The sequence below is a fragment of the Tiliqua scincoides genome, chromosome 5 (assembly GCF_035046505.1).
Source record: "Tiliqua scincoides isolate rTilSci1 chromosome 5, rTilSci1.hap2, whole genome shotgun sequence".
Lineage (NCBI taxonomy): Eukaryota > Metazoa > Chordata > Lepidosauria > Squamata > Scincidae > Tiliqua > Tiliqua scincoides.
The window spans coordinates 121,089,216-121,114,584 of NC_089825.1; the positions used below are offsets into that span (position 1 = coordinate 121,089,216).

The 25,369-nt window shown below is 46.5% G+C and overlaps 1 protein-coding gene and 1 pseudogene across 1 annotated transcript in view; one reads left to right on the forward strand and one right to left on the reverse strand.

Moving 5' to 3' along the window:
* The window catches only part of CACNG6 (calcium voltage-gated channel auxiliary subunit gamma 6), a 33,182-nt gene that overhangs the window by 555 nt on the left and 7,258 nt on the right, over positions 1-25,369 (forward strand). The gene's annotated exons all lie outside the window — the stretch shown is intronic.
* Positions 4,488-4,607, reverse strand: LOC136654671 (5S ribosomal RNA; annotated as a pseudogene).

Here is a 25,369-nt window from a genome sequence, read left to right on the forward strand (position 1 = left end):
CCCAGTGACCATTTTTCAATGTGACATAGCATATGCATGATATCACACACAGTATAATCAGGAAAAACATTCACAGGCAGTTCAGGGAAGGTGGTGGCCAGGACAGGAATGTCAGGAGCTATGGCCAGGGGTGTGTGTGGGCCCCAATTTAATTGGGTCACTGTGATCTGCAGCCTTTAAACATATGCCCCATTGATCCCTCCTTATCAGAAATAGTCCCTTTGCTTCTGGTTCTTGTGCCCATTAATCACTGCCCCCATTTTATCCCTATTTGATGCCCCTTGGGAATGCCTTGTTCAAAATGTGTTCCATGCGAATTGCTGAACTCGCTTCATGTGACGTGTTTCACGTGATCTTTTAGCATTCAGTTCCTTCCTTGGCGTCTCAAGAAGTTAAATCTCGGGGTCGGGAATGGATGCCGCCTGTCTCTCTAGCACATAGCCATGCTGTAAATGCTTGCACATGAAGGCCCCATGCTGTGCGTTGCCTGCCATTTCATACACTACAGTTGCTCAGGTAGATTTTGAACTGCTGATAACAGATTGTAGGGCAGGCGTGGTTTTCCTAAGACAGGTTTAACCAAAAGAGCCTACTTTGCTTTTCCATCCTCGGAAGGCAGGGACTTGCAGAGTCAATGAATAGAGCACACAGAAGGTGAAGAATAGCCTTCTACAATATTTGTTATACACAGTTGGTTGTATTGTTTTATGATAACATTTTATTGGTTTATTGTGCTGTTGCTTTAAGGTACTTCCTGTTTGTTGGTAACTGCCTTGGGAGATGCAGGATAGAAATCATGAAATAAATAAATATGCAATAGTGCCAGGTGGGGCACAGAAGTGATTGTTAGTGTTTGGGTTGTTACAGCTTACAAGGATGTCCCTGTTTTCATCTGTTAAATGTTGGAGGGTATGCATCTATCAACTACCATTAATACTCACCTCCTTGCACGCATATTCCCCCAAGCACATCATCTCCTTTCTCTTTTTCTAAGAAAAACCCAACATATAGGCATCTCTCTCTCTCTCTCTCTCTCTCTCTCTCTCTCTCTCTCTCTCCCCTCCCTGCAGTTACTTCCCATACCCCCAGGGCTTTGCATGAGCCAGAACTCACTACCATTCACATTGTCAGCCTTTGAACTAGTTTGCAATGTCAGGCTAAGCCTCAGAAGGTGCAGTGCTGAATGCTGATGCAAGTTTGTTCTTTATCTCCAGCTAATGAAGGATAATCTCCTTGCCTCTGCTAGCATCTTTCCCAGATATACTATACTGGAATATAGAATACTTTTCATACAGGTTATGCAGGAGCAGTGTACTATGGTTAAAAAGATCATTTTCAGTTTCTCATAAGGGTGACAGTTCACAGGCTCTGGAGATCACGTAGGGCCCTAGAAGCCAAGTCTTCCATGTTAGCTGGAATTATTTGTTGATATGCATGCAACTTGACTGGACTCGGGAAAACAGTGCCTGTGAGCTTGTGCAGAGCGTATGTCCCTCAGCACTGAGTCACCACAACCATTTCCTGTGCATTTTTGGCTAAAGAGCTGGACTTTTTATGAAAGGGCTGCAGCCATGCAGGGGGTAGCTCTGAGAGGCTTGGTCTTCTTATGGATTTCCAGCCCCGACTCCATGTTCAGCTTTTAAAAGAAAAAAAGAGCCCAGTCCTACACTGGCTCCTGCTGGCATCGCAGACACATACGTGGTCGCAAATGTGCCACAAAGCACATTGCAGCCATGCAGAGGCCAGTGCTGTTGGTGGTCTCCTCTGGCAAGACTCCGCTAGCATTGGAACTCTGCCAGGTGGTGTGAAGACACCATCAGGTGGCAGGGAGAGAGCAGAAAGGGAGTGGGTGTTTTGGGACAGGGAGAGGGTCAGAAGGAGGGTGGTTCAGCCTAACAAGTGATACCATTAAATCATGTTAAGCATATTAGACTACCTATATTTGTGATCTCTCTGTTCTGCAATGATTTCCCTTATGACTTCTCACCAGAATAATTTTCTGGCTACAGGCCAGTGCAGACTTGAAATGAAGCATCTCCCATTATAGAAATGCAGCCATCCATCTATGGGCCAAACTACCTGTTAAGTTGGACCAACCTTACTGGAACTCCGGATATAAATTTCTTTTTGTAAGAACAGCTGGGGGAGAAATTTGGATCAGGGCTATGGTGCACAGGGAAGGGTGGCCAACCCTTTCCCCCATGCCAGTTCCCCAACTGCAATGACAGCTGCTCTTAGCTGCGGTAGGAAAATGTACAAGTGCTAGTTTGAGCTCATACTTTTTCGCATTTGCAATCAATAGCAACTGGGGAGGGCCATGTTGGATCAAGGCCCACTGCAGAACAAGCAGTTAGTATCGCCTTCACCCCACACTGCAGTCCCAATCCAAATTCCCCCTCTTCATAGCTGTTTTTACAAGAAGCAGCTCAAAAATCACATGTAATATGTAACTCGTCCCTTAACAAGCTATCCACAACCCCATCTTCCCTTTCTCCTGTGCGCTGCTGATCTTGCCTTTAACAAAAGTTTTCTGAGGTCAGCTTTGACATGGGTCTCTATTCCCACGCCTTCCTTGGCCGTAACTAGAATGTGGTGCTCTAGGTTGACCAGGAAGCTGGATATGTAGGAAAGTGACTTGCACAAGTCAGTTTTCTGATTCTGCAGCTCTCTTTTCTAACCATCTGGAGCAGAGATGTGGAACAGATTTTTGTCATCTTGCTTTGCTCCTATGACTGCAACTGGGGTCACCTCAACTATAGGGCATTACATGAGTGGAGGCTGTCCCAGGTTTCCACTGGAACTTATGTGCTCAGCCCCAGGTTCAGCACATAAGTTTTAAAAACCAAAATTCAGATTCTCAGGAACTCATTTTCTGCAGCTGATTCCTCCTCTACAGACAAGCCCATCTCCATGATTGCCTCTTTCTCCCCAGAAACCTCCTGCAAACAACATCTGTGCTGATCTTATTTGCTAACCTCTAATCGGTGGCACAGGAAGCCTAGAGTTCAGAAAAGTGTGGACAGTCTATGGCATATTGGCATGTGTTGTTTAATTAGAATTCATGCAAAGTTTTTCATTGCCTGGGATTGATGTTGAGTGAAAAGTGAGACACAAGGCAAACAACACAAATTGAAGGAAGGTCTGAGAAAAGGAGAACATGTGCAGAAACCCCTACTCAGCACGCAGCTAGAGGGGGGCAAGATAGTAAGTACTGCGCTGTGTAAGCAGCCTCTCCCATTCAAAGTCAGAGCCATTCTGGGCAATGATGGCAATACACAGGTGCTCACCAAACCAAATGGAGTATCTTGGCACACCGCCGCAGTTGCTGCCCAGAATGGCTCTGATGGCCACTTACACAGCATGCTGCGGCACCTGCAGTCTGCAGTACTTATTGCTTTGCCCCCCCCTTTAGCTATGCTACTGTCCCTGCTAGCAAATGTGGGGGGAAATTATTTGGAGAAATAAGGACAAGTTCACAGCACATGCAATTAATGTGCAACATGGGGAGGGGGTGGTTTTGACTGGGGAAGAAGAGTGTTTAACCCTTTCCTCTTGACCTGTTTCCCCAATTTAAATCACACACACACACACCCCAGCTTGCAATTTTCTATGTGGCACCAAAAGTTACAGACATGATAATAGTGTATTCGCTGCCAGTAACAGCTGGGAAAGCAACATGGGAAAAAATGTTTAAAACCCCCAGCCCCCACCATTTCCACGATAATATTAGCAGCCTCCTCTTCCTCAGGGTTGCATTTAGCTCTTCCCCCAACTTTAAAAAACAACAACAAAAAACCTGCAATAATTGGTAGTAATTTCTACCTCTCTTGAAACCCCTGAACTCCAGCCAAAAATATGTCAACTTTGCCAACACTCTGAAGGGCTCTAATAAGACTAGACAATTATTGCTGCCCTGTTAGTCAAGAAGGCCAGCCAGGATACAGCGTTATTATTCTCTCTCCACTCTTTGGATGGTAGGAAGTTCCAGGCAACCTCTCTCATTTCCTTCAGAGAATGCTACAGTTTTACAACTCTGTCAAAATCTGTTTATTTGCAGCTCAGAAAAGAACAGATGAAGGAACAGTCAACCTAACATGCAGATCTACCAATGGAGATGCATTTAGGGGCTAGTCAGCTACTTAAGTAAATACTTAAGTATTTTTTTATTTATACTTATTTTTAAATACTTATTTTTATAAGTATTTTAAAAATACTTATAAAATACTTAATAAAATACTTAAAAATAAAATACTTATTTTTAAAATAAATTAAAAAATGTATTGATTTACATATTAAAATGTGTCTATCCTGCCTTTCTATCCTAAAACAGGCCCCTCGAGGCAGCTGCCAACTGTCATTAAAAACTAATTAATAAAATAACAAATGCAAAAAAAAAAAAACTATAAGAATAAAGACAGCAGTTATAAAAACTTTGCCCTACAGAAGTAGTAGGTTGGCAACCTTCAGTCTCAAAAGACCATGGTATAAGCCTACAGCACCTGGTATTCCCAGGCGGTCTCCCATCTAAGTACTAACCAGGCCTGACCCTGCTTAGCTTCCGAGATCAGACAAGATCGGGAATGTGCAGGGTAACAGTTGCTGTCGCCCTACAGAAAAGCAGGCCTAAACCATTTGTTTTTAAGGTACAAAGGGCAGGAACCAAATGGAGCCACTTTCTGAAATGCAACAGAGAGTTCCACAGCTTAGACATAAGAACATAAGAACAGCCCCACTGGATCAGGCCATAGGCCCATCTAGTCCAGCTTCCTGTATCTCACAGCGGCCCACCAAATGCCCCAGGGAGCACACCAGATAACAAGAGACCTCATCCTGGTGCCCTCCCCTACATCTGGCATTCTGACTTAACCCATTCCTAAAATCAGGAGGTTGCACATACACATCATGGCTTGTACCCCATAATGGATTTTTCCTCCAGACACCATGCCATCACTGATGCTGTAATCCTATACACACTTACCTGGGAGTAAGTCTCATAAAACTCAAGTGGGTCTTACTTCTGAGTAGACATGCATAGGATTCCACTGCCAGAAGGGCCTCTCCTGTGTGCCCGCCAGGTACATCTTAGGTGCCAATAGAGCACTGGGCAGGGCTTTCCCTGAAGACTTGACATGTGTAGGCAGGTTTATATGGTCAGACAGTGCCATTCCTCTTATGACACTTTAGCTCAGGGAGCACATAAACACAGATCGTGGCTGACCTCTGCTCCCATCACCCAAGATAGCCATTTTCAAGTGACACCTAAGGATCTGGGCCCAAACCTTAAAAAAAAAAAAAACTCCTATTTTGTTTCAGGAAACCATTATATTCATTAGAATACCAAAGGCAATTAAGGAAATTACTCCCATCTTGCTTTATAGCAACAGGAATTTCAGAAGGTGTCTTGGAAGGGGGAAAAATCTACATCTGCAGGCAATGGCATCACTAGGGTTTGTGAGAGGACAGCGTGTCACCCCCAAGATGGACCTCCTCCCATGCAGTGGGTGGGACAACACCCCAGGTTTTGGGCATGGTGATGCACCATTGCCCCATCCCACTGGTTTTTCTGGCTATAACTTTTCATAGTATATAAATATTTCGATGTGGTTTGTTTCATTACATTCTGCATTTGGTGGGCCGCTGTGAGATACAGGAAGCTGGACTAGATGGGCCTATGGCCTGATCCAGTGGGGCTGTTCTTATGTTCTTAACTACAATTCCCAGGAAGCCTTGCAGGTCTCTTGTTATCTGGTGTGCTCCCTGGGGCATTTGGTGGGCCGCTGTGAGATGCAGGAAGCTGGACTAGATGGGCCTATGGCCTGATCCAGTGGGGCTGTTCTTATGTTCTTAACTACAATTCCCAGGAAGCCTTGCAGGTCTCTTGTTATCTGGTGTGCTCCCTGGGGCATTTGGTGGGCCGCTGTGAGATGCAGGAAGCTGGACTAGATGGGCCTATGGCCTGATCCAGTGGGGCTGTTCTTATGTTCTTATGCATGAAATTCCATATTGAATGATATATAACATAATGGTATTATTCAAAAATATCAAGATTTATAAAATTTTGGCCAGCAGTGGCATCACCGCACCTGTGTGCGTCACCCAGTGCAGCCCACACCCCTGCACTTCCCTAGTGACACCACTGACTGTAGCAATTACCATTTACAACTGTTAAGGGTGTGTGGAATTCCATCCTCCTTGGCTTTCACTTTGACACACCAAAAGAGCTTCTGGTGCTGGTCATTATTTCTGAATTTTGCCTTTAGTCAGATATGGAAGGCCTGATCAGGTGAAGCACCTAAAGCTGCGGTTTTAGTTTGAAACCCACAGTAAGTGTTTGCAGGGGGGGGAGGCAGCAGGGGCAGGGGGAAGGCAGCGACATGATCCCCAGGATCACGTTGCTCAGGGGGCTGCAGGGACTGGGATGCACCCTCCAGTCCCTGCAGCAGCCGTCCCTGTGTGCGGGGAGCCCTGCGCGAGCGCCTGCGGGGCGCCCCAGGTCAGGGAAAGGGAGAGCGGAGCAATCTGCTCTGCCTCCACGAAAGCGGAAGCGGAGCGCGATTGCCCCACTCTCCCTTTCCCTGACCTGAGGCGCCTTGCAGGCGCTCACTCAGGGCTCCCTGCACCCCTGGGAGGCTGCAGGAGGCTTGCACCCAAGCCCCTGAAGCCCCCCTAAGCGGCGAGATCCTGTGGATCACACTGCTGCCTTCCCCTTGTCTCCTAGCTGCCCCTGCTCTTTAGGGGGCAGAGGCCAGGACCCACAGGCTGGGGCGTCGCGGCGCCCCAGTTTAACTACCACTGATCTAAAGATATACCTTGGAAAGCTAAGAGAATGTTGACAGGATGTGCACATTTTTCACAAGTATCTACCACTGTTGAAGACAAAATGTGGGTCTCTGGTTCAGAAGGGCAGTTCTCACTGGGCTGGTTTGGACAATACTCGGAGCCAGCTCACCTACCACACATCCTGTGCCCTCTTCCAGTGTGCCTTCCCCTTGCTCCTAACTATGTGAAGGAATGATTCATCTGAACCACCCCCCTCAGATGCCATCAACATAGTACTTTAATGTAGAACCTTTCACATCATAAATGTTGTTTTCAATGAACTTTCACTTCTTTATATATAGCAGGGATTTGCTGGCAGGGGAGGCAAAGCCTCAGCTGTCCTCCTCCAAGAAAAATAGCTTCCTCTCCCCTATGGGTGTGTGCTTGCTCCACCCACTTTCTCAAGGGTTGCACAATCACAAGAGGCTGAGCTCTTAATGCTGCTAGACTAGAGCTGTGGCAATGAGAACTCAGCCTCCCCTGTGATTGCACAGGTGCTATGGCTTCCAGGTAGCCCCCAGAATGCCTTGTGACACCCCACCAAAGCAAGTGCCTCACCAGCCATTCACTTCAGTGCACGTCACTGATAAATAAGGAATCAAACCATTAAACATTTCAGTTCAGTTTTGGTTCACGTTCACCAGAATTCTAAAACTCTCCTGCTCAGTTTCAGTTCAGACGCAAAAGGCACACTCCTATGCTAGTCTATTCAGAAATGTCCCATTGCGTTTAATGGGGCTTACTCCCAGGAAAGTGTGGGTGGAGGTGGGTGCCCTGCACCAGTCTGCTGCCTGAGTTGACCACCTCAGTCAGACTCATGGATGGGCTGGACCAGGTTAAGGGCACAAGAGCATGCCGGGCCTTTTCTTTCTGGTCAGTTGGCAACTTGAAGTGGTGCCTAAGCACGGGATAAGAAATGGAGTTATTTTGAAGCATGTATGAATAAGCTGACAGTAGTTCATCAGGGACCCACTGAGGGATGCACCTCATGGCCCTGATTTCAAGGTTGCCCACTCTCAATAGTTAAATTCTTCTCAAGCTTTTTGCCTGCACATTTAGCAAGGATGTGCTTACTTCCCAAAGAGGTATGTTCCTACTTCTCCAGGAACAAAATGCTGCTCAATTCGCTGTTCTGACACATCAAGAGGCTTATCTAATCAGCCTTAGATTATTCTGAAAAGCTCACCCTTTTCACTCACACACACAAAAAAATGTTTCTGCTCCATTTCTCATTGCAGAACTGTTTTAAGATCACTTTAAAATCACTTCCCAGTGAAATGGCTGCAAGCTCCAGGTGCAAACCTATAGGAAAAAGGATAGAAGGAACCCTTTGATGGATTAATCCTTATCATTAGAGTAGGGGCCCCTTTCCCCACTCCCTCATCCACAATAATTACAGACAAATTGGGGAGTGTTTAGAATGATGTGTGTGTGTGTGGAGGGGGTAATGTTTAGCAGGAAGAAAAGAAGATTAAATGAAGGCATGATAACTAGTTTCAGATGCTGAAAAGGCAGCTGGCATCTGTGAAGGAAGATGGAGATGAATGAGCCCTGCCTGGTTCTGAGTCTGTGAAATGTAACCCCTGACTTTAGCTACCAAAGTAGATAGGCCAGGACAGAATCTGGCTTGAGATGGATCACAACAGCCACCAGTTAGGGAGCAGATTTGGGGCACCATGAAAGAGCAGCCAGTTGTCAGTTCTTATCAATACTCTATATTTTCTTTGCTTATAAATGCTCTTAAAAGGGGGGATGCAGAGAATAGCCTATTCTTATCCCCAGCCCCCAGGGGAGATAAGAATCAGTTTGGCTGTACTTGTCGTAAGAGGCGACTAAACAGCCACCGGGTAGATGGGGCTCGTCAGCCTGGGAAGGCAGCTCATCTGAGAGAAGGAAAACTCTGATCCCAAACCTCCACTGCCTTGTGGCTACATCCAGTTATGGAAAAGGCTTCAGGAGTCAACCTCGAGGCAAAATCCGGAGTCGGAGTCCCTGAGGCAGTTCATGGCTGAACACAGTCATGTTCTGGCAACTCCTGCGATGCCGCTGGAACCAACCGTATTGGCCTCTGCCTTTCCATTGGACCATTTCAGCGACGTGGAGAGGGGGGATTTGCTGCATGGGTAACAGCCAGTCCTCCATATCTACTTTACCCTGGCTTCGCGCACTGGAGAGGACACTCTGTTCCAGAGCCACCATTCAGAGCACGATACCATAGTCTTCCGAGACTAAAGGATGCCAACAAGAGAATAGCACTCTCAACTAATATGGGGCTTTACAAAGTCTAAGAGGATAGGTCTTTGCCTGGAGGAGCTTACAATCTACATGTACTGTTTTGACAGGGAGTTGATGAAGTTATCAAGCTGAAGAAGGGGATAGTGTTCTTGCAGCTCAGTTATTTGCATATTTACTCAGAAGTAAGTCCCATTATATTCAGTGGGGCTTGCTTCCAGCCTACATCACAGCAACAGGATGGTGTTTTTTTTGTTTTTTGCCCTGCCTTCAAAAAACAGCTTACAAATCCCATTAAAAACCATATTAGAAGATAATAATAAAAACACAGCAGTTACACAATAAAAGGAAGAACGCAACTGAGGCAGCAATGAACCCAGTGGGGGAAAATAACCCATCAGGTCGCAAGCCAATTAAACCAAATCAAACAATGATGCACACAAGAGATAAAGACAAAAATAGAGACGGAGCTCTCACCAAAAACACTAATAGCTAACAAAGGCTCAGGCAAACTGCACAGACCTTTCCTGGCACAAAAGAGTAACTAAGAGGGTGGGAGCCTCACAGACACATATATAGTTCCTTTTGCTGGAGACAGGGCCTTTTCCACAACCACGGAAGACCCTGCCTCCTGTAGACGTCTGTGAGTTCTGAAGGTGGGGACCCCCAGGGAAAGGCCCCAAATCGCAATCTTAGCTAGTAGGCAAGTTCATATCAGGCCAAGAGACAAATTGTTGGGGAAAAGCAGGCTGGTGAATGCACAGTGCTGGCAAACACACCTCTTTGGCTACCCACTTGCATGCAGAGTGTCGCCGGGAGAGGGCGTGGTAAGGCGCCACAATGCACCATGTAAGCAGCCCTTCCCACTTGTTGTCAGAGCCATTCGAGGCAGTGTAAGGGGAGGCCACTTACACAGCACATTGTGGCACCTGCAGCACTTACTGTGCCACCCCCTTCTGGCTATGCCACTGCTGCCATGCGCTGTATTACCTTCCTCTCCTTCCTCACTGCTGTCACCTCTTCCTTTGCACACTGCTCTCTCTAGCCCTGTGCTTGCCCTCCACCCACCCCATCCCTTACCACAATACCATCAGCTCTGCGAAACGTTCCATTTTCTTACAACAAAAACCCACAATCATAGGCATCCTTAGCCTCATATGTGCTCCACAGCACATTGAGCAGCTCAGTGCATTGTTCTTCCCTCCACAGACACTATTATCATCACAACAACCCTGTGAGGTAGGCCAGGCTGTGAGAGAGTGACTGAGCCACACTCACCTAGTAAGCTTCATAGTGGGATTTAAACTTTATGCTCCTAATTCACCTTTCTAAGCACTGCACCACGCTGGCCTCCCACTGTGGTGCACTAAATGCAATTCCCCCTTGTGGGCCTTAGCTTATTGGCGCACTGTTTTACACTATGTCCACCCCCTTTTTTATGATTTGGTTGGTTGGCAACCTTCAGTCTCGAAAGACTATGGTATAAGCCTACAGCACCCGGAATTCCCAAGAGGTCTCCCATCCAAGTACTAACCAGGCCTGACCCTGCTTAGCTTCCAAGATCAGACAAGATCAGGGATGTGCAGGGTAACAGTTAATTGCCAATAAATAGCAACCATGTAGAACCGCTTTTTCAGTCTGGTCTGCTCAGCTCTGCCTGGGTCCACAGCCATGTCGCACGATAACCCCTTTGAGGTAGAACTGCCCCTTGTGGCAAGGAGGACCAGTCCCACATGGTTACACTCCTGCACACCAGTTTCTCTCATGCACTTTAATGAAACTTTGTGCACTCAAAGAGACTGACATAGAGCTGTCGTCCTCCCGCCCCATTGCAGTGAATGGGGAAGCCACAAGGAGACAGGAAGCTCCATTTGTACAATGGCGCACCTTCATCCCACAGCAAACCGAGGCAATGTTGATTCAAGATTTAAGAACGCATGCATAGATAGAGGTTTTCCAGAGCCAACATAGCTTTCAGTTTTTCGTTCTGAAGGCTCACAGTATCTCAGCACACATAGGCTAGTATGGATGCAAACGCAGTCCAGTGGCATAGCTAGAGGGGGTGCAAAGCACTAGGTTTTGCAAGGAGCCTTACTGCGGCATGCAAGCGGTCCCTCGCCCTCCCCTTCAGAGCCATTCTGAGCAGGAGGAGCAGGGAGGTGAGGCTCCCTGCAAAACTATATGCTACTGCCATGGCCACTGCCATTCTCCTGAAAATGACATGCGAAAGTTCTGATGATAAGCATGCCATTTTGGTATGCTCATGAAGTGCAGCCTTGCAGATCTTGAACTCATTGCACGACACAGTTCAAGTTCTAGTCCTGAATAAAAAAATTGCCCACCCTCCGGGCAAAAAGACAGAAAAGAGTGAGTGCCCTGCCCTGAGTAATGACTCAGAGCATTACAGAAAGCCTTGGAAACGAAAGGGTGTTCATGATATCTGGACACATTCCAGCTCAGAAACGAGGCACCAGATTTTCACAGCAAGGGGTGGCGATTGAGACAGGCTGCCATGGAAGGGAGTGGAATCTCCACCAATCTGAAACTAGACACTTGGCCTAAAAAGAGAGAGCAGCCGAGACAGGGAAGGACTGAATTTGAATTACCCTCTTGGCCTTCATCTTCTTCTCTTATTGAACATATGCTCCCATTCTGCATTAATTTGCTTGCACGAGCTCAGCATAGCCCTACAGGCAGTCCGGACAACAGCAAAGGAGACACAAGTCAAAGGGCACTAGCTGATTGGACATACATTCAAATTTTGAGTGTCCAAAATTGTAGATGTCATCCCCTAATCCCTGGTGTTTGAAGACTCATGTAGAAATGCGCTTTGCACCTATTGTCATATTGTAGAATCCAGGGAAACTATTGTCATTTTGTAGAATCCAGGGCTGAGCCCAAACACTGAAAACAGTTGGATGAGCCTTGGGAAAAATTAAACCATATCTAATCTATTAAACCATATCTAATCATATCATATCTATTAGAGCTATAGTATTTTGAGAGCAATTGCATAAATTCTTGGGTGTAAGCCCTATTGAACATAGTGGGACTTACTTCTGAGTAAATATACATAGAAGTATGATCAATGGTGCAATCCTTGGTCATCCTTGCACTGGCCCAGAGGTGGAGCAAAAGTGCCTTAAGGCACTTTGCATCACCTCAAGATTTGGAAGACTGCCTACTACGCCATTGCACCGTAGGAGAGATAAGTTTGCGCCAGCCCTGTAGGGTTGGTGTGGGGGTCTAGGGAGGGCAGGGTGGGGTGGAACGGAAGTGTTCCAGGACACGGGGAGGGCAGGCCTGTGGGTGACCCAGGGCTGGGATCAGGATCTGGCACTTAGGCTAGATCCTTATCCCACTCTCGGCTGACCTGGTACAGTGCTGGGCTGCTTGGATCTGCACCACCTCTTTAGGTGACAGAGATCTGAGTAGTCCCATTGGGGCTGCTACAATGTTACCCAGGGTAAGGGGACTCAATCCTGGGCTGAAAGGATTGGGCTAAAAGTCAATCAAATGAACCTGTTTAAAAAGATTTTGATCAACTAAAACTGTGCCCCTAATTAAACTGGCAGCTGATTTAAAAAAATACAAGTAAAGTATTTAAAAGAGACGTTCCATTCCTGTATGAGAAATAAAGAGACTAACTCATCTCACTGTGTTCAACATCAGGGACCCATGTTTCACCTTTCTCTGAAGTTTATTTGGAGGACACACATAACAGGAACTTCTCAGTCAAAAGCTGAGTTCCAGGTTATAGTACTGTCTTCACTGAGATACCTCTGGCTGCCTCATTGTCAGTCTTCTGCTTCAGGGTCAAAACATTTTGACAGCCAAGACTCCATATTGTTCATTGTTTTTTGCACTTTCAGTTGGCTTGGTTTTTTCATATAAATTTCTATCATCTATCTATCTATCTATCTATCTATCTATCTATCTATCTATCTATCTATCTATCTATCTATCTATCTATGATTGATCAACCCACTGAAATGCACAACAATAAATCTTAGCTGTCCAATTTATCCTTCAGTTTTATCCTTCTGTCTGATCTTTTATTTTCTAAATAGTCCTGTTCCTACAGCTTTACTTTTCCTTCTTTTTATATCTTTAAATTATTGCCACTGCAAACAATCTCTACTTTAAAAAAATATATATTTTAAGTATAATTTGTTAAATTGGTGTTTTAATACAGTGATCCAAGATTCTTGCAAAAATTCAGCATCTACCCTCCCATGTAATATAGATACAGTTTAACCACTGCCCATCAGACTATTGATTTCACTCAAACGGACATACTTCTGCTCATAATTAATACTTCCACTATCAAGATGTCCCAGAAGGAAATACTTGTCTCCAGCTACCGCTTCCTTTCTCAAAATCCTTACTGCATCTCAAATATGGTGCTAACTTTACTAATAGAAACAACCTGGTCACTGATTGGAGCTGACCCTTGGATTAAATTAAACAGTGTTTTTGGACTGAATGACTTCGTTTACTGGTCTTCTCTCATGGCTTGATCGACTTCCCTGCTGTGTCATCTGATGCTCTTGGTGATCATATCAGGCCCCCTTTGGGGCTGTTCCTTCTGCCTCTCTTTCTTGTTTGGCACACTAGGTTGCCCTGGTTATCTGGCAGGTGGTCGTTGCCATGGAGGGGGTGGCAAGGTTCCTTTGAGGTCCCTGGTTCTCTTCTTTGTAAGGAATGCAGAAGCCCAAGTCAGACAGCTTAAATGAGTGGTGCACATCCTCTTTCCATAATCCCAGTGTCTTGTGCAAACATACCCCTCTCCCCATCCCCACTTGCAAGATGGACGAACTGTTCTCCCATTAGGAGCACATAGTTCTCCTAATAGAGGAATGTGAAAGTGCTCTCCTCTGACTGTGTGAAACTGAGGCAGACCATTGCTCCATCTTGTCCAGTACTATCTGCTCTGGTGGCCGTGGCTTTCCAGTGTCTCAGGCAGAGATATTTCCCAACCTAGTTGTCTGAAGTGCTTTTCAGCTGGAGATGCCATGAATTGAATCTGGGACTATATGCAGGCCAAGCATGCGCTCTGCCACCAAGCACATATGCGACACTGGAAGCCAGATGCTGCAAGAGCCAGGGCTGGAGGGAGAGAAGTAGATTAACGGAGGCCCGGGCAATATTGTCATACCAACCCACACCACATGGGGGTGCTGAGTGGGCCAGAGTCCCAGCTTCTGGACACAAAATTCATCTCTCTTTCCTACATACACTGACTGCTTAGCTTTAGTAAAAGTTCAACTTTGTTCAAGGCAAGGGCTAGTGTGGAGGAGGAGGAGCCCTGATGCAAGGATGATTCAGCTTTTTAGGAACTGCATACTGTATATCCTAGGCTTCTTCTCTATGGCTCTGCACTCTGATGCTGGGTCCTAGAGAGAGTAGGTACTGTTCTCTGCCAGTGTCACAGAAGCCAGTCCAAACAGAGTGCCAGCCTACAGAGGTACCAACCTTACAGGATTGTCCTGGAGTCTCCGGGAATCATAATCTCAAGCTAACTATGAAAACAATCCTGGAGATTTTAACAGCACCTCCAGGAATTTCCAACATAACTTCAGGCTGGACAGTAGATCTCCACGAATAGAGTTTGGCAACCCTAGTTCCCCCTAGTGATCCTTCTGCCATCTTCTCCCACCAGTGCCTGGACTGGGATTACAAACTTTAGCATCCCCTATTGAACAATATGCACCTGAACCTTCCATTTCTGCCTCCCTCCATTATCTGCCTGCCCTATAACCTACCATAGTCTTTAAGACCAGAATCTACTGAAGATGAAATCAAGAGAAAGAGGGGGAGATGGTGGTAGAATGGAAAGGATGCTGAAAGAAGAGTAACTCTGTGAGGAACAGGAGGTTTTAAAAGCTGAGAAGGTTCAGAGAAGAGACCAATAGGAAGGCACATTATCAAAGCAAACATCATCACGCTGTACAAGAACAAAGGTGACAGGGGTGACGGCAACAACTACCGCGGCATCTCTCTCCTTAGCATTGTAGGAAAGCTGTTTGCCTGAGTTGCACTAAAGAGGCTTCAGGTACTTGCAGAGAGCATCTATCCAGAATCGCAGTGCGGATTCCGAGCCAACAGGTCTATCACTGATATGGTATTCTCCCTTAGACAACTGCAGGAGAAATGCAGGGAACAATGACAGCCACTCTTTATAGCCTTCATAGATCTCATGAAGGCTTTTGACCTGGTCAGTAGGGATGGCCTCTTCAAGATTCTCCCCAAGATCGGATGTCCACCCAGGCTCCTCAGCATCATCAGATCTTTCCACAAGGACATGAAGGGCAATGTTGTCTTCGATGACTCCACATCAGACCCCTTTGACATCCGAAGCGGAGTGAAGCAGGGCTGTGTTCTTGCGCCAGCCTTGTTTGGGATTTTCTCCACTGTCCTGCTGAAGCATGCCTTTGGAACTGCAACAGAAGGCATAATTCCGGACCAGATCAGACTGAGAGCAAAGTCCAAAGTCCAGCTGAAATGTCTGTGTGACTTCCTTTTGCTGATGATGCAGCTGTCACTACCCACTCTGCCACTCTGCCAAAGATCTCCAGCAGCTCATGGATCGTTTTAGCAAGGCCTGCCAAGATTTTGGACTGACGATCAGCCTTAAAAAAAACACAGGTCATGGTTCAGGATGTGGACTCACCTCTCTGCATTACAATCTCTGCGCATGAACTGGAGGTTGTCCATGACTTTGTGTACCTTGGCTCAACAATGTCCGACCCTCTTTCTCTCGATACTGAGCTAAACAAAAACATTGGTAAAGCAGCTACCATGTTTTCCAGACTCACAAAGACAGTCTGGTCCAACAAGAAGCTGACGGAATATACCAAGATACAGGTCTCCAGAGCTTGCATCCTGAGTTCACTTCTGTACTGCAGCAAGTCATGGACTCTTCGCTCACAGCAGGAGAGGAAACTGAACGCTTTCCACATACACTGCCTCCGACACATCCTCGGCATCACCTGGCAGGACAAAGTTCCAAACAACACAGTCCTGGAACGTGCTGGAATCCCTAGCATGTATGCACTGCTGAAACAGAGATGCCTGCGTTGGCTCGGTCATGTCCTGAAAATGGATGATGGCCGGATCCCAAAGGATCTCCTCTATGGAGAACTCGTGCAAGGAAAGCGCCCTACAGGTAGACCACAGCTGCGATACAAGGACATCTGCAAGAGGGATCTGAAGGCCTTAGGAGTGGACCTCAACAGGTGGGAAACCCTGGCCTCTGAGCGGCCCGCTTGGAGGCAGGCTGTGCAGCATGGCCTTTCCCAGTTTGAAGAGACACTTGGCCAACAGTTTGAGGCAAAGAAGCAAAGAAGGAAGGCCCATAGCCAGGGAGACAGACCAGGGACAGACTGCACTTGCTCCCAGTGTGGAAGGGATTGTCACTCCCAAATTGGCCTTTTCATCCACACTAGACGCTGTTCCAGAACCACCATTCAGAGCGCGATACCATAGTCTTACGAGACTGAAGGTTGCCAACTACTACTATCAAAGCACAGGCAAAAGGCAGTTCTTTCCAAGGGAGAGACTTTACTGTAGAATCAACAGACCTTCTTGTCCCAGTGGAAGTTTCTAAGAGAGAAGATTTGGCAGCATTGAACTGAGCAGTTTTTTCTCACTTTATAAATAGAATTCACTTTTGGTAAGCTTTTAGATTCAAACTAGATTCCCTCTGAATATTTTTCTTTGGATCTCTGAATATTTACCTGGATTTGTTGTCTGACATTTGTTCTTTTGGTTTTATTCTGTTGCTTTAATTTTTTTTAAAATATCATTCCTTTTTGCTTTATGAAAACTGTACTAGTACATCACAACAAATCACACAGGTCTCATTACAAATGAACTCCATTCGACAGCTTTAGTTTTTGAATGTCACTTCAGTTCTCTTCTTCATGCTTAGTGTAATCCGAAGAAGGATGAGGCTTTGAATAACAAAGACTTAGAGGACTTAAATATGATTTAGGGTAAAGTATAGGTGAAGTATTTCTTTGGGAGGTAGCTAATGGCAGAGCTACTGTAATCTATGTGAGTGCCCATACAGAACAAAAGTGAAATGAAGGTCAATAATTCTGGTGCAAATGCACTTTAAAACTTGGTCCACCTAGGTCATCTTCAGCATAATGTGGGCTGCTATAAAGGGGTAGTTTGGTCTGCTTAATTCCATGACCTGATTTGACCTTCATGTCTGGGCTGAGTGCAAAAACAGCTTTGAAAACACGTTACCAAAAAGAATCACAGACAAGTTCCTTAAATCCAACTCAGAATCAGCTCAGCAGTTAGAAACATTCTCAGCAAATATTTGAAAAAAAAAAAAAAGCGCCTCTCTTTTCCAAGAGGTCTCTCCTGGCTCAAAATGTTGCCACATGTATGCAGATGATGCCACAAGCATATGGCCATTCTGCTCTCTGGGAACTGAGTGCCCATACTGGGAGAAAGGCAGGATATAAATTCATTAAACAAACAAACAAACAAACAAACAAACAGGTTTCACCTCACATGTGGTACACACAGTACATCACCAGTCATGAAGGAAAGATGTCTTGAAGTTTAATGCTCCAGTTCTCCAAGAATCAAACCCAGAAATCAGAGGAGGGATCAGATCTGTGTGGGGGACAACAGGCATATAAAATGTTTGCAAGAAACAAGAGAATTCATTTGACGGAAAATGAGGTCACTCAGTAGACTAAAAGATTGCTTGTTTGGGTGGTGTGGTTGTGTAGCTCGTGAACATTTTTCATTAAAATATTTCTATCCTACCTTTCAATTTAAAATCCCCATGGCAGCTTATGGTATCACTTAAAAACAACCAATAGATGATAGCTGCTAATGCAGCTGCAACAAAGCAGTGATTCAAAGCTGCAATAACTCCATCAGAGGCCATTCACATTCATTAGAAATGAGGAAAAAAACAAAATAGTGTTTTATCTGGCTTCTAAAAGCCATCAGATCCTGCATCAGGTGAGCAGACAAGGGGCGGGAGTTCCACATATGAGGTGCCACAATCAAAATAGCCCTATCCCTGAGGTTAGGTGGTGCATCCAGAGCCGAGTTTCTGATGTTCATCTTAAACTGGCCTGGTTAGTCTGGGAGCAGGTGGTTTACGGTAAGGAACTTCTGTGCATATGCCTACAAAACAGGATGCTGGGCTAGCTGGACCTTTGGTCTAACCCAGAATAGTTCTTCTTATGTCCTTAGAAAGAACTTTTATGTACGTAAACATTTTAATGTTTTATTAAATGTTTAATTTTAATGTAAATGTAAACTTTTAATTACTTGATTAATTAGGTTTGATTTTGTTGCATGGAGGTGTCAAAAACTTTGCTGCTTGATGATGTCAGTTCTGGCCATGACATCACTTCCTGGTTAATGATATCACTTCAGATGGATCCTGACATATTGTCATTCTGAAAACTGGGTCCAGGTGCTAAAACGTTTGAGAACCATTGGAGAGTCACAGAAGCCATTGATCAAGGGAAGGAAATGGGGCTTCGTTTTATGGGAAGGAAAAGGGGATTGTGATGTAATGAGCGGGCCAAGAGCCAGGGCCCCTGTATCCAGCTGTCTCCCACGGTTGTGTCCAGAAGCGAACTGATCTCCTTCTTAGCCATTGTTCCTTAGGGTTGGGTCACTGAGCTGTAACTCCGTCATCAGCTGGGTCTGATGGGCAACAGCCTGGAGCACAGCCCGGAAAAAAGGGATTCAAGCCAATTACTTGGCTAATACTTCTGGCTTACCTCCCTGTAACTGGAGCCACTGCTGCCTTTTGCTGAGCTAGGTGAATTGCTGAGCAAGTAACTAACTAACCGCTCCTTTTTGCAGGCCCCACTGGAAGATGCACCTGGAAAGTGTGTAAACACTGTGAAAAATAAACCTCAATGGGGCGGCCTTAGGCAAGGCAGCATCCCGAAATACCGTCTACTCCAAAAGCTTGTTGCTTGTTGCTCCAAACTTTCTGGAGAAAGGGCAGAAGGCAGATTTAACAAACAAAATTAATGAAGGGGTTCATATGTGTATTTTTGCCGGTTGCTTAAACTGCAGACTTAAGTCAAACTTTTCTTGCACTGTATCACTTGAGTCTTCATGTAGGGGATTAAAAAAAACAATTAGCCTTCAAGAAAAGGATTCAACGCTTGAGGCACTATTTTTCTATGTGCAGGGAGGTTTCTACATAGTTCGAAATTGTGGCCTCCCACTGCAATTTCAGGAGGTACAATCCATGAGATCTACACGGGGTACGGGGACATTTGTCCCCTTACCCTGGGTAAAGCCCCAGCCTACCCAGTGGGGTTACTCAGATCTGTGCCAGGGAAATGGCCAGTGCAAGCCTGCGAAGTCCCATGTCAGGGGAAAAGGCTCAGGAGGGGGAATAGGATATGGTGTAAGTTGGCTCCCCCATCACGCCCTCCTCCCGGGCCTGCTCTCTACCCTTTCCCTGCCCGGAAACATCCCCTTCCTGCCCTCCCCCTCCCCCATCTGTGCTGCATGGAGCAGCTCCTTCCGTCTGCTCATGAGTTGTTGCAAACACACTTTACAGCACATTTGCAACAACTAGTGCATACGCAGTGGCTGCTGTGCCAAGTGTTTGGCAACAATAGGATTGTGTTGTCGGTGTTACAACCTTTAATTCAAGCAGAACTGGAGAAGTCTTTCCCTTCCTTATCCAGTTATCACTCAAACCCTCTCCTTGCTACCTGTGTACCTGGCTGCCACTGCTTTGGAAATGACAAGCCAGAAAGAGGGGGGAAGGGAGGGGATTCTCTTCTGCTTACAATGCCTGCTCTCACAGTGCACAAGCTGAAAGTAGCCCCTGGGAAATGCAGTTTTCCCAAGGGCTCCTGTGATATTAGAAGATCTGATAACAGTTCTGGTTTGTTCAGAAATAAGTTGAGCTATTTTCCAATTATGGGAAAATCTGTTTATTCTGAGCCAATCCAATCTGAGTCTGGGGCAACATAACTAATCTCTACTCTGTTTCCATTCTTGTATACATTTATTCCTCCATTAAACCTTCTATACCCATACATAATCTTCATTCATTCAGTCTGTTGTTCATTCATTTGTGCAATCACATTTGCGATTTTAAGGTTTAAATTCCACAAACACAACTCCCTGTGAACAAGAATGATTTCCCAGCACTTTCAGATAGTACTTTCGCATGTGCTCTGCTGAGTCTTATAGCATAGATTAGATAGACTGGATGGATGGATGGATGGATGGATGGATGGATGGATGGATGGATGAATGCGAATTGCATTTGTTCTAGACCTTTGGTTCCTTGATTGCTTGTCCTGTAATCAAAGACAAGTATATGCATTTGTCCAGTACTGGAGCCTTCTAGACTGTGAGTCTTCAATGTCAGTCGATCAAATGCGGTACATGTGTTTTTAGGTTTGGGTTTGTTTTTTTAAAAGAGCTAATGAATGACACAGGGAAGGCAGAGGGGGGAGGGAGGAGGAGTGAGAGTGGGAGCAAATGACTGAGAAAGAAGAAAAAGAGAGACCAATTCTATTTTTTTTTAATGGATCCCAGAATTCTAGGAGTTTGTGTCGTCCCCTCTTTTCTGGCCTTTAGGCACAGTGCTCAGATTACAAGGGAGCAAAAGTGGGCTCACCCCCACCCGATCTTGTAATGGCCACATTAGCTACTGGTTTTACAAAGTGGGGGTGGGGGGTGGGAGGGTAATGACTTGGCTAAAATTGAAAGGAATCCGGAGATAGGGGTTCTTAATTTCATGAAGACCCCTTGTTCCTGTTCCCTCATAATTTGAGCACTGTTTGGCAGTGGCATAGCTAGAGGGAGTACAAAGCACTACGTTTGGCAGGGAGCCTCACTGCAGTGTGCAAATGGCCCCTCTCCTTTGGAGCCATACCAGATGCCATTCCCTCTAGCTACGCCAGGAATGGCTCCAAAGAGGAGGGGGAGGGACCACTTGCACGCTGAGGTGAGGCTCCCTGCAAATCTTAGTGCTTTGCACCCCCTCTTAGCTACGCCACTGCTGTTCAGGCAATTTTGAAAATGAGTCTGTCGGATCCAGTATTCAGACCCATTGATTGTTGAGAGGAGTCTTATTCTGTCCCTGGCGTGTTACTGATTGTATTTTAGCTGTATTTATATTTTGTTTTATGTTGTTTAAATATCGATGGCAGCCACTTGGAGGCCTTAAGATGACAAAGAGGCATTTTCATTGGCATCCTTCAGTCTTGGGAGACTATGGTATCGCGCTCTGAAAAGTGGTTCTGGAACAGCGTCTAGTGTGGCTGAAGAGACCAATTTGGGAGTGACAATCCCTTCCACACTGGGAGCAAATGTAGTCTGTCCCTGGTGTGTCTCCCTGGCTGTGGGACTTCCTTTTTGTTTCCTTGCCTCAGTCTGTTGGGCAAGTGCCTCTTCAAACTGGGAGAGGCCATGCTGCACAGTCTGCCTCCAAGCGGAACGCTCAGAGGCCAGGGTTTCCCACTTGTTGAGGTCCACTCCTAAGGCCTTCAGATCCCTCTTGCAGATGTCCTTGTATCGCAGCTGTGGTCCACCTGTAGGGCGCTTTCCCTGCACGAGTTCTCCATAGAGGAGATCCTTTGGGATCCGGCCATCAGCCATTCTCACGACATGACCGAGCCAACACAGGTGTCTCTGTTTCAGCAGCACATACATGCTAGGGATTCCAGCTCGTTCCAGGACTGTGTTGTTTGGAACTTTGTCCTACCAGGTGATACCGAGGATGTGTCGGAGGCACCGCATGTGGAAAGTGTTCAGTTTCTTCTCCTGTTGTGAGCGAAGAGTCCATGACTCGCTGCAGTACAGAAGTGTACTCAAGACGCAAGTTCTGTGGATCTAGATCTTGGTGTGTTCTGTCAGTTTCTTGTTGGACCAGACTCTCTTTGTGAGTCTGGAAAACATGGTACCTGCTTTGCTGATGCGTTTGTTTAGCTCAGTATCGAGAGAAAGAGTGTCAGAGATTGTTGAGCCAAGGTACACAAAGTCATGGACAACCTCCAGTTCATGCGCAGAGATTGTAATGCAGGGAAGTGAGTCCACATCCTGAACCATGACCTGTGTTTTCTTCAGGCTGATTGTCAGTCCAAAGTCTTGGCAGGCCTTGCTAAAACAATTCATGAGCTGCTGAAAATCTTACAAGTTTAATTAAACAAGCAAACGAGAAATGAATAACATATTGCAGGTTGTGGCTGGTCCTTCTTCTGCCAAACTTCCTTCCTCTACACAATTATTAAAGACACCAGAGGCTTGTCTATTAAGGCATCTTGTCACCTTCTCATATTATGTTTACTCAAACTACACATTGTGGTCTGTTGGACTGTCACACCCCCACACCCCTGTACCACACATGTTTAACTTTATAGCGTCAAATACGTGATGGGTCTGGACTGCATAGCAGAAGCATTGCTCATGAAGGGAGCCCTTGACGGGGAAAAGAGGAAGCCTGCAGTCTAATTATAGCACATTTTCGCACAATAATGAACCACACAAATGGCTCTCTCTTTGTGTCTTGTGCTCGCGCATGCACATTGAGCACTTGCTCCCCACATCCTGGGGCTGCCTGGAATTTGTCCAGCTGCAAAGGCTGCAGTAATTGCTAACACTTTCCTCTCTGGGGACACAATTAAATCCACTCTACTGAGCAACATAAGAATTCAGAAAGGACAAGCCTGGAAGCCTGAGTTGCAAGGAACATCTCTCTTCCCACCTCCCCAACCTTCTGCTTTGATTGCCAAGTTCTAGTAATTGCACCCCCAGCAGCCTGTGAACAAACTCAGACTGGTGTGTATGGAGACATGGACTAATTGATGAACCTTTGCCTCATCCCCTCCGTTTTGCAACAATGCTTCTACCGTTAAGTTCAACGTTTAGCTACACCAGGATTCTGGCATGACAAATGGCTTGAGAAACTGTAACTTTTGTTGGCTCATAAGTTATAACATCTTTACAGAATTGTGTCACCTCCATGTCAGAGTCAGGCCCAGCTTATTTATTTATTTATAAGTGAGCAGATTTATACCTGTAGTTCTCAGGACTGACTTTGCGCATTGCAAAATTAGGAGGTGCTCAGGGTTACAATGTGGATAAGCCATAGCAAACATGCAGCTGGGACCCAGAGTCAATCAGTCCTGTCTGCAGCATACAATATAAGCTATGTTTCACCCTCATGTACTGTGGTGCCACTGTGATATATGTTTGTCCTCACGGTTGCGTCAAAGAACCTGGAACTCTAGCCATGAAATGATATGGGCAGATTCTCTTATTGGTAGAGGTGTTCAAAAACTGTTATTCGTTTTACTCAGAAGTAAGTTCATTGTGTTCAGTAAGACTTACAGCCCAATCCTGAGCTTTCCAGCACTCAGGGTTGCAGCAGCACCGAAATGGCTACTGCTGCATCCCATGGGGCTGGAAAGCAACACTGGGGCTACTTGGGGTAAGGGAGCTTATGCTCCCTCACCATGTGTCACGACCAAGTAGCCCCAATGGGTCTCCTAGGATCTGCACCCACTATTGAGCAGGTGCAGATTTGAGGATCCCCATGTTGGGACTCCTGGGCCAGGAGAGGGGACAGGATATGGCCTGCTGCCATCCCTACCCCATCTGCCCCCTTCCCTCCCCGGCCATGCCTTCCCCCACCCTCCCCCCACCCCAGAACACCTCCCTAAGAACATAAGATCAGCCCCACTGGATCAGGCCATAGGCCCATCTAGTCCAGCTTCCTGTATCTCACAGCGGCCCACCAAATGCCCTAGGGAGCACACCAGATAGCAAGAGACCTCATCCTGGTGCCCTCCCTCCCCCCCGACTCAATATTCTGCCACCTGGTGCTCGCAAGGGGTGCTAGGTGGCATCTGGCCGGCCTCCAACCAGCGCTGGGCTGGCACTGACTATCACAAGCATGCCTTACAGCACGTTTGTGATAGTGCGTGCCAGTGGTAAACTGATGTGAGCCCATCAGGATCGGGCTCTTAGGCTGCAATCCTCTCTTACTCATGGGAAACAAACTCAGGAAGGTCAGCTGGTCAGGTAAGGAAGCTCTGCTGGTCAGGTTAGAAAACGCAGCTGGTCAGCCAAAAGTTGGTGGGATGACACCTGGATGTCTTCTGTCAGGGTGGCCTCTGGATGCCATGTTGTCTGTTCTTCAAGTTTCTTCAGGACCAGCTCCTGGTTTCGGGGGCCCTCAGCAAAGGCCTCCTTGTACCTGGGCTGATCCTCAGAGAGTCACTCAGACACCGCCTCGTGGGCAGAGAGGTGGGCTCAGGGACCAGCATGGGTTCTCTTGAGAGCCTTGGGCCCTCAGAAGCTGCCCAACAATGCCAACCCCTGACACCAACTGCCATTGTGTCTCTCTGCCCCTTCATATCCCTATCCCAACAGTGATGAAACAGCTGTGGTTATTGTGGGGGACTCTTCCTCCAATTCTGCGGTGCTTCGGATTCCAAGGGGAGCCAGTCAATTAGAGAGCCAGGGAGGCGAGGCCAGAAAAAGATCGCCAGGCCTGAGGAGATTCTCTCTCATGCTCTCGTCTGTGTGCTTCTGACTGGGCAAGGCAGGGAGGGCCACTCTCTGGGGTTGGAGTGGAAGGCTGCTGGGGAGAGCCCCAGGTACAGAAAAGGACCAAGTGTCAGCCAGGACAGAGCGTCAGGATCTGTTTGTGTGGTCCGTCCTCCCCCTCCAGACGTTGGAAGCTCTTGGTCCCCTCAACTCAGGCTGGGCCAATTTGGGATCTAGGCTCTCAGCCTCATCCAGCAGGGGCTTCAGGCGTGAGGCCCACCTGCAGAGCCAGCACCATTCAGGGGATGCTAATCCTATATACATTGTTTTCCCCCATCTCTTAATAAAACCTTTTTGCTTAAAGTTTCTGCCATGTTCTGGGATCAGTAGATTTGTCAGCCTCCCACCCTGCAGGTGCCACTGGTAGAGTGAGGACATTTTAACAACCCTGAATAGCATTCTTGGGGAGTGGTTTCGCCCAGGGAGTCCATCTGAGAACTGGATCTTTTGGGCTGGTGGCAGCGGACAGATGTACCAAGTCTTGTCCCACCAAGCTGCACGTTAAACCAATTGGAAGAGTGGGGAATGGGAAGGAAGTGAGCACTTGGCACTAGGCATCACTGCCCTGGATCAGTGGATGGTTGCTAAAAGCCCCCCCCCTTTCATGACACCAACATTTATAGGTTTTGTACCAGGTTAATTGTCACCGTTTCCTCAAAGACTGTAATTTTGTAAGGGTTGTAAGAATACAGAAAAATACCAGAGAGAGAGAGAGATGGATCCCATTATAGGTAAAGGC